At 43.2% G+C, this 10,478-nt stretch overlaps 1 pseudogene; it reads left to right on the forward strand.

Moving 5' to 3' along the window:
- The first annotated feature begins 1,986 nt into the window (after window positions 1-1,986).
- Window positions 1,987-10,341, forward strand: LOC129865290 (pyridine nucleotide-disulfide oxidoreductase domain-containing protein 1-like; annotated as a pseudogene).
- The last annotated feature ends 137 nt before the right edge of the window (window positions 10,342-10,478 follow it).

Here is a 10,478-nt window from a genome sequence, read left to right on the forward strand (position 1 = left end):
GCTTTAGCCTTTGACTTTCAACAATTCACTATCTATAATGAATTTTGAGAGCCCCAACATAATGGCAACTGAGATCTTTTATAGCAAAGATCCACCCCCCTAGTCAACATGACAAGCCACAGATAATAGGAACTGTTCACAAAGAAAGACTTTTACTTGAGAGAGGAGTATCCCATAGCCAGACAGCATTCGCTATAAATTATCGTTCAGTTTGGTCTCTAAGACGAGGTTCTAATCTCATTCCTGGTACTTCATAGTACAAAAACACCAACTCATCCAATGGCATATATCAATTGTCAACTCTAGATACTCCCATCTCAAGTAAACCCCCTCTTGACCCCACTCCTGGACAAGCTCACTGAGGGGAGTAAGCCTCTAGGTCATACACTATCTCAAGATAAGTGCAACATCAGAGGGGACAATGGTTCCAGACACTGCCATACACCTCCCCCCAATGGGAAAAAAAGGGAGTGACTGGCGCACAGACATTGTGGAGACAAGTAATTGGTTTCCCATTAAATACGCCATCCCTTCACATGGTTAAAGAATAGGTAAAGACACATTCACATATGAAAACAATGTTCCATTCTGTCCTCTTCCCTTTCTGATATTCTGCATAGCACCAGGAACATGTGAAAGACAAGCCTGACCTCTCCCCTCTCTGGGCCCCAAGTGACTGAGCCCTAGCTGAGAAGAGAAAAGTGCAGCTGCCAACACTATAGCCCAAAGGGATACATTCTAATGACAAGTATCTCACACAAGCATATTATGTGAATAAAACATCTTATCTATGTTACCCAACTAATTCTGATTCATCCGCCACATCTGTTCGCATTCATTCATTTGCATTTGCAGTTTTGTCAGTATTCTAAGCCAAAATTCAATATTTTTGTTTGCATGCATGAATAACTAGGCTACTAGTTTTAGCATTTAGTTTGCATTATTTTGGTAATACAGGTCCCCTGTGGATCAGTTGGTAGAACATGGTGATTGCAATGCCAGGGTAGTGGGTTTGATTCCCACGGGGAACCAGTATGGGGAAAAAGTATGAAAATGTATGCACTCACTACTGTAAGATGCTCTGGATAAGAGTGTCTGCTAAATGAGTAAAATGTGTGTATGGCTGCATTCACAAAATAAAATGTATGTCAATTATGCCTTTTAAAGTAAAATATTCTCAATGACATTTAACACCTGGGTTTTCACATAGCCCCCTACAAAGGCCAGTGTGGCCCAAGAGGCTATGTTGAGAGGGCGTTCAATCGGAGGGGCTGAAATTGAAACTGTCAGGGTGATGGTAATGTTGGTTTGTATGCTTGACAGATTGCCCAGACACTCTCCCTATATTGATGGGGGAAAACTAGGGCATTCCTTATCACTGTTTCTACAATGTTTTCTTTTTCCAAAGTCGTTTTTCTCATTCTGAAGGTTTTATTTCTGTCTGGATGCCTCCACTCTCTATTTATATAACCGGTGAGGCATGCTGGTGACATCACTGTTTGGCTAAAGGAGAGAGAGCCATTGATTAAACTGTCCCAATAAAAAGTCCACAGCAATTTTGTGTTTTGAAAATAATAAACATATAGTTTGAATATCATGAAAAATATTCAAATCAAATCTATTTATATAGCCCTTCTTACATCAGCTGATATCTCAAAGTGCTGTACAGAAACCCAGCCTAAAACCCCAAACAGCAAGCAATGCAGGTGTAGAAGCACGGTGGCTAGGAAAAACTCCCTAGAAAGACCAAAACCTAGGAAGAAACCTAGAGAGGAACCAGGCTATGAGGGGTGGCCAGTCCTCTTCTGGCTGTGCCGGGTGGAGATTATAACAGAACATGGCCAAGATGTTCAAATGTTCATAAATGACCAGCATGGTCAAATAATAATAATCACAGTAGTTGTCGAGGGTGCAGCAAGTCAGCAACTCAGGAGTAAATTTCAGTTGGCTTTTCATAGCCGACCATTAAGAGTATCTCTGCCGCTCCTGCGGTCTCTAGAGAGTTGAAAACAGCAGGTCTGGGACAGGTAGCACGTCCGGTGAACAGGTCAGGGTTCCATAGCCGCAGGCAGGACAGTTGAAACTGGAGCAGCAGCACGGCCAGGTGGACTGGGGACAGCAAGGAGTCATCATGCCAGGTAGTCCTGAGGCATGGTCCTAGTGCTCAGATCCTCCGAGAGAGAGAAAGAAAGAGAGAAAGAGAGAATTAGCATACTTAAATTTACGCAGGACACCGGATAAGACAGGAGAAGTACTCCAGATATAACAAACTGACCCTAGCCCCCCGACACATAAACTACTGCAGCATAAATACTGGAGGCTGAGACAGGAGGGGTCAGGAGACACTGTGGCCCCATCCGATGATCCCCCCGAACAGGGCCAAACAGGAAGGATATAACCCCACCCACTTTGCCAAAGCACAGCCCCCACACCACTAGAGGGATATCTTCAACCACCAACTTACCATCCTGAGACAAGGCCAAGTATAGCCCACAAAGATCTCTGCCACGGCACAACCCAAGGGGGTTGTAAAAGATGCATGCTTTTGCTAGTAGAGGTTTCTTTTTCAATTTGCAAAGGAGAAAATCCATATTCTGTCCTTTATGATCCAGTATTTACAGGTTTCTCTCTGCATAATGAAATGTACTTTGGACCCAGCAGCTTGCCATAGTTTGGTCACAAACAAGGAAGTATATTACGTTGAAAATTCAGAGCAACAAATTAGTGAATGTAATGCATTTAAACACTGTATTTCTAGTTTATTTTACATAAAACAATTTGGATGCATACAATGCAGTCCAGTAGAAACTGATACAATGAAATTGATTATTATGGGTTAAGGACATTGCGCGAGAACTTCTGTCAATGCAGGCATGCTAGCTAGCTAACTTGCTAGTTTAGCTGAACAGTGATGGGTGAAAATGTACTCCCCTCACTGGCCAGGTATCTAAAACGCTGGAGGAGTTTGCTGTGGAGGAGAGGCACTCCAGTGTTCTAGAGAAAAAGTGCCCTAACCTGAGAGTCATCCCAGGTCGCAATTGTAAATGAGAACGTGTTCTCAATTTGCCTACCTGGTTAAATAAAGGTGAAATAAATAAAATAAATAAAAATCCAGTCTGCAGTGAAGGCCCTTCATGCACAACAACATAGTAAACACACACAGGCTGAAATGCATTAGATTAGGCTAATACATGGTATATTTATAATAATGTATACAGTTATATTATAGTTATCTATATTAATTTAACCTTTCAAATGTATTAATGTACACCACATGACCAAAAGTATGTGAACACCTGGTCGTCGAACATCTCATTCCAAAATCATGGGCATAAATATGGAGTTGGTCCCCTCTTTGCTGCTATAACAGCCTCCACTTTTCTGGGAAGGCTTTCCACTAGATGTTGAAACATTGTTGCGGGGACTTGTTTCCATTCGGCCACAAGAGCATTAGTGAGTTGAGGTCAGGGCTCTGTGCAGGCCAGTCAAGTTCTTCCAGACCGATCTCGACAAACCATTTCTGTATGGACCTCACTTTGAGCACGGGGGCATTGTCATGCTGAAACAGGAAAGGACCTTCCCGAAACTGTTGCCACAAAGTTGGTAGCGAAGAATCGTCTAGAATGTCATTGTATGCTGTAGCGTTAAGATTTACCTTCACTGGAACTAAGGGGCCTAGGCCGAACCATGAAACACAGCCCCAGACCATTATTCCTACTCCACCAAACTTTACAGTTGGCACTATGCATTCGGGCAGGTAGCGTTTCTCCTGGCATCCACCAAACCCATATTGGTCCGTCGGACTGCCAGATGGTGCAGTGTGATTCATCACTCCAGAGAGCGCATTTCCACTGCTCCAGAGTCCAATGGCGGCGAGCTTTACACCACTCTAGCCGATGCTTGACATTGCACATGGTAATCTTAGGCATGTGTGGCTGCTCGGCCATGGAAACCCATTTCATGAAGGTCCCGACGAACAGTTTTTCTGCTGATGTTACTTCCAGAGGCAGTTTGGAACTGAGTGTTGGAACAAACGATTTTTATCCTTGTGGTATTCTTTTCATGAATTACTATGTCACCTGTTGTCATACAGAGCATGCATACAGTACAGTATGTGCTATTAAAATGCAAGCATAATGGGATATTCCTTCTCTCAAACTCTGCACATAGTGGATGGTCTGGGGATGCACTATGAGAAACTGTGTATCTGTAGTGGGGGCAGACCCAAACTCCTTACCCAGGATAATCCCTATGTGCTGGGGATACGAGACACAAACTGCCCAGGTACTTGACAATGGCTTCCTAGTACAGATGTTCTTGTTTAGCAGTTAATCTAGTACTCATGATGCATTTTGTGCTGGCAGGAGTTTTAGAAGCGGTTATCCAAAGCCAAGCAAATTGTAGTCGTTGGAAACGGAGGGATTGCCTTGAAACTAGTGTGAGTATATCGCCATTCTGCCATTCTTTTGTCTGAATTGGTCTTGTTCTAAAATCTCAAATGTGTATGTATTATAGTTAAATGTACTGTATATTTTGTGTTTAGGTATGAGGTGGGAGGTTGTGAGGGGATCTTGGCAGTGAAAGACAAGGCTATAGGAAAGACCTTCTTTGACGCGGGAGCCAACCAGTTCCTCATCCGTCCCTGGACACAGACAAACCAGAGAGAGCTGCTACCTGTAAGAGGGCTCGCTACACCATAGAGGGGCCTGCAGCTACGCAGGGCCTTGTTGTACAGTAGGTGGCGACAGACAAGGCCAGAGTAGAGGGTTGGAAGAGCCAGGCAGTGCCCTGCGACCTTACTGGCATGAAGGCATGTCTGAGAGGAGCAGAGGAGATAAGTGTGCCTCTTTGTGTTCACAATTATAGAATACAACGTTAATATTATATTGTTTTAGTAAAGCAATTTTATTAGTTTATAGATGGTTTATAAATCTGTTATAAAAAGATAACACATTGGTTGGAATGTATCCATCCAGAGATGGGAATTTGTCTGGAACGAGGAAAGAAAGGTCAGCCTGGAGTAGTAATTCATAGTAACCTAAGTTGTTTTAACTCTTGTTGTGGCCAGGTGTCTCACAGGTTGTCAGTGGAGTACCAGTCTGAGGTGAAACAGATCTACACTCACCAGGACTTCCTGCGTCACCACTCACCTCACAGACAGTAGCCACTGGTGAGAGGAACCTATGACAGTGTGAAAGAGATGGAAATAAGTGACTGAATATGATGTGCTGAAAATGTGTTAATTTCCATTAATTAAATATACTGAACAAAAATATGAATGCAACAATTTCAAAGATTTTACTGAGTTACAGGTCATATAAGAAAATCAGTAAATTGAAATAAAATCATTAGGCTCTAGTCTACTGATTTCACATATGATTGCAGATATTGTCACGCCCGTGTGTAGAGACGGACCAAGGCGCAGCGTGATCTGGGTTCCACATCTTTTATTAGAAATAAGTGAACCACACAACAAAACAATAAAGACTAAAACAAAACGACAATGGAGAGCTAACATGCAACTACACATAAACAATATCCCACAAAACACAGGTGGAAAAATGCTACTTAAATATGATCCCCAATTAGAGACAACGATAGCCAGCTGCCTCTAATTGGGAATCATACCAAACACCAACATAGAAAACAAAACTAGACTAGCCCCCAGTCACGCCCTGACCTACTCTACCATAGAAAATAAGGGCTCTCTATGGTCAGGACTTGACAGATATGCATCTTTTGGCCACAGATACCTTAAAAAAAGGTAGGGGTGTGGATCAGAACCACATCCTTAGCATAGAGTTGATCAGGCTATTGATTGTGGCCTGTGGAATGTTATGTCCCACTCCTCTTCAATGGCTGTGCGAAGTTGTTGGATATTGGCAGGAACTGGAACACGCTGTCGTACACGACGATCCAGAGAATCTCAAACATACACAATGGGTGACATGTCTGGTGAGTATGTAGGCCATGGAAGAACTGGGACATTTTCAGCTTCCAGGAATTGTGTACAGATCCTTGCGACATGGGGCCATGCATTATCATGCTGAAACATGAGGTGATGGCAGCAGATGAATGGCTTGACAAGGATCCCGTCACGGTATCTGTACATTCAAATTGCCATCGATAAAATGCAATTGTGTTCGCTGTCCATAGACTGGGGCACTCTGTTCACAACGTTGACATCAGCAAACCGCTCGACCACACAACGCCATACACTTGGTCTGCGGATGTACTGACAAATTCAATTCTCTGGCAACAGCTCTAGTAGACATTTTTGCAGTCAAAACTTGAGACATCTGTGGCATTGTGTTGTGTGACAAAACTGCACATTTTAGAGTGGTGTTTTGTCCCCAGCACAAGGTGCACCTGGGTAATGATCATGCTGTTTAATCAGCTTCTTGATATGCCACACCTGTCAGGTCGATGGATTATCTTGGCAAAGGAGAAATTCTCACTAACAGGGATGTAAACAAATTTGTGCCAAAAATTTGAGAGAAATAAGCATTTTGTGCATATGGAACATTTCCGGGATTTTTTATTTTAGCTCATGAAACATGGGACCAACACTTTACATGTTGCGTTCATGTTTTTGTTCGTTTAGTTGATTTATCTTTTCATCCACTGTGCTGTTTTCCCCAACTATAGGCTCTTGGCCAGTGTACTCTCAGCTGACCAATCGGAAGACGTTTGGCTGAGACTTCCTCGTCAGTGCCACAGGAGTCGTGCCAAACACCGAACCTTTTCTCCATGGAAACAACATAAGTAAAATAAGTAAAACAGATGCTAGATGTTTCATATAATCCATTACTTCATGACAACTCATGCCACTTCTACACAGAAGCAGTATTTACCAATATTTGTCTATACATATTCTGTTCAGTTTGCGTTGGCTGAGGACTCTGGGCGGAGAGTGGACGACCACATGATGACAGAACCAGACATTTACTCTGCTGGAGACGTAGGTACAGCAGGCTCGGAGCCAAGCCACCTCTGGCAGCAGGTACACAAACCACACTGAATCTCTTCTAATGACGTTATGCTGCGTCTGACTATTCCTTTGGGTATGAGGCCTTTGGATTTTGTGGTGAACTATCCTGGAAACCATATATCCTGAGGCTGCAATTATTGTAGCTGGGGATTTTAACAAAGCTAAATTTGAGTACAAGGCTACCTAAATTCTATCAACACATTGACTGTATGTAGCGCGGGCAATACACTGGACCACTGCTACTCTAACTACCGCGAAGCATACAAGGCCCTCCCCTGCCCTCCATTCGGCAAATCCGACCAGGACTCCATTTTGCTCCTACCGTCCTACAGGCAGAAACTCAAACAGGATGTACCCCGTGACTAGAACCATTCAACGCTGGTCTGACCAATTGGAATCCTCGCTTCACGATTGTTTTGATCACACAGACCGGGAAATATTCTGGGAAGCCACAGAAAATGACACCGATCTGTACACTGACTCTGTGTGAGTTTTTAAGGAAGTGCATTGGAGATGTTATACCCATTGTGACTATTAAAACCTACCCTAACCAGAAACTGTAGATAGATGGCTGCATTTGCGCAAAACTGAAAGCACAGACCACAGCATTTAACCATGGAAAGATGACGAAGAATATGGCCAAATATAAACAGTGTAGTTATTCCCTCCACGAGGCAATCAAACAAGCGAAATGTCGGTATAGGGACAAATTGGAGTCGCAATTCCACGGCTCAGACATGAGACGTATGTGGCAGGGTCTACAGGCAATTACGGAATACTAAAAGAAAACCGTCCACGTCACGGACAACGATGTCTTGCTTACAGACAAACTAAACACTTTCTTTGAGGATAATACAGTGCCACCGACGCGGCCCGCTACCAAGGACTGCGGGCCCCCCCTCTCCTTCTCCGTGGCTGACGTGAGTAAGACATTTAAACGTGCTAACCCTCACAGGCTGCTGGCCCAGATGGCATCCCTAGCCGCGTCCTCAGAGCATGCGCAGATCAGCTGGCTGGACATATTCAATCGCTCCCTATCCCAGTCTGCTGTCCCCACATGCTTCAAGATGGCCACCATTGTTCCTGTACCCAAGAAGGCAAGATAACTGAACTAAATGACTATTGCTCCATAGCACTCACTTCTGTCATCATGAAGTGCTTTGAGAGACTAGTCAAGGATCATATCACCTCCACCTTACCTGCCACCCTAGACCCACTTCAGTTGGCATACCCCCCCAACAGGTCCACAGACGATTCAATCGCCATCACACTACACACTGCCCTATCCCATCTGGACAAGAGGAATACCTATTTAAGAATGCTGTTTATTGACTACAGCTCAGCATTCAACACCATAGTACCATCCAAGCTCATCATTAAGCTTGAGGCCCTGGGTCTCAACCCTGCCCTGTGAAATTGGGTCCTGGACTTTCTGACGGGCCGCCCACAGGTGGTGAAGGTATGAAACATCATCTCCACTTTACTGACCCCCAACACTGGGGCCCCACATGGGTGCATGCTCAGCCCCCTCCTGTACTCCCTGTTCACCAATGACTGCGTGGCCATGCACGCCTCCAACTCAATCATCAAGTTTGCAGATGACACAACAGTAGTGGGCTTGTTTACCAACAACGATGAGACAGCCTACAGGGAGGAGGTGAGGGCACTTGGAGTGTGGTGTCAGGAAAACAAAACATAGGAGATGATCGTGGACTTCAGGAAACAGCAGAGGGAGCACCCCCCTATCCACGTCAACGGGACAGTAGTGGAGAAGGTGGAAAGTTAAGTTCCTCAGCGTACACATCCCGGGCAAACTGAAATGGTCTACCCACAGACAGTGTGGGGTGAAGAAGGCGCAACAGCCCCTCTTCAACCTCAGGAGGCTGTAGAAATTTGGCTTGTTACCTAAAACCCTCAAACTTTTACAGATGCACAATTGATGGAGGATGTTGTTTTTTTGATGTTAACTTTTCCCCAAAAACATTTGACACGCGCATACAGTTAGGCCCTAAAGCTTCGGCCTACACACTAATGCCAGATATAAATATATATATATATTTTTTTAATCGCAATGTAGCCTATAGATATGAATTGCACAATAATGATCAATTTATGGATTTTTATTATGCACCGTTTTCTCTTTATTCAACCATCACGCAACCCACTCCCCCAATCATGCACACTATTTCATGACCCTGAACCCGGATATAACAGCAGATTGCGGGTTATGAGTCAACCCGCTTGTGTGTGATCCATGTGTTTGATAACGAAAACCACATGTTAATGAAAGGTGTAACCAGGGCTATAAATATACCTTTGTTGAGAAAGGGCATTGGCAAGTTTAGAACCTGTGTCGTTCTGGTCCCTATCCCAGTGCCTAGTCTACTGCGCAAGCAATTGGGAGGGCACAACACATTTTTTACCTATATAAAGCTGTTCAGTTAGGTAGAATTGTAATTAGTAAGGTTGGAAAACAAAAGCTGCATTGGCATTCGAACTGGCAACCTTGTGTGTTGCATCCCAACCTCCCGAAAAGCGGCTATTCTTTATTTACTCTCACCTGTAAACTTCACCCTTTGACCGGTCCATCGAGCTTTCATCCAACCAATCAATTCATCCCCGACTACCTCTGGAAACAGTCCGGAAAATCTGATCACAATTCTGTTGTTTTAATCGTCTAAAAATTTGGAAAATATTAGGACGTGTGTTAGCACCAGGTATAAACGGGGCTCTTGACTGAATCCTGCAGGGCTAAGAACAGATTTGCGTATCAATATCAAGCCCCAAGTTAACATTGTTTACAAGCCAAGGGTTATTATGATTCATCTGCTGTACACTGTAAAATAAACATCTGGGGTGAATTGAACCAAAATATACTTAATAAAAATCAATGCAGGTCATTTTACCAAACAAGTTAAGAATAAATCCAACTCAATGTTGCATGAAATGTAAGTATATTTTGAGGATAACCAAAGAGTTTTTCATTTACTTAAATTTAATATTTTAAATTATTGCAACAACTTGCCACGTGGCTGTTTCTAGAGGATTGTGGGTAATTAAACATTTGTAGACTTTTTTACAGTGTTGTGTACATGTTTGAAGAAAGAAAATTATATTTATTAGGATTAAGCAGCTTGTTGTGCCATGTGGTGTAATGGATCATGATGAACGGATATCAAAACAGTCAGACAAATTGACTTAATGGTGAGACCACACATTTCCACCATCAGCACCCTAAATGACAAATCCAGCACATTGTAATGCTTGCAATTCTCCCTCCAGTTACTGCAGGTAGATTGGGCACTTAACAATGCCTGCCAAAGTAAATCTCATTCATATTACAGCTATTCTTATTTCCCTAGGCTGTGTACATTTGAATAACTTATTGAAGTGTTTTTAATTCAAAAACAAAAGGCAATTGTATCTACTCAATAATATTGTGTAAATTGATGCCTTAATTTGTTTACGCAGATTCATCACATTTTTT

The sequence above is a fragment of the Salvelinus fontinalis genome, chromosome 11 (genome assembly GCF_029448725.1).
Source record: "Salvelinus fontinalis isolate EN_2023a chromosome 11, ASM2944872v1, whole genome shotgun sequence".
NCBI lineage: Eukaryota > Metazoa > Chordata > Actinopteri > Salmoniformes > Salmonidae > Salvelinus > Salvelinus fontinalis.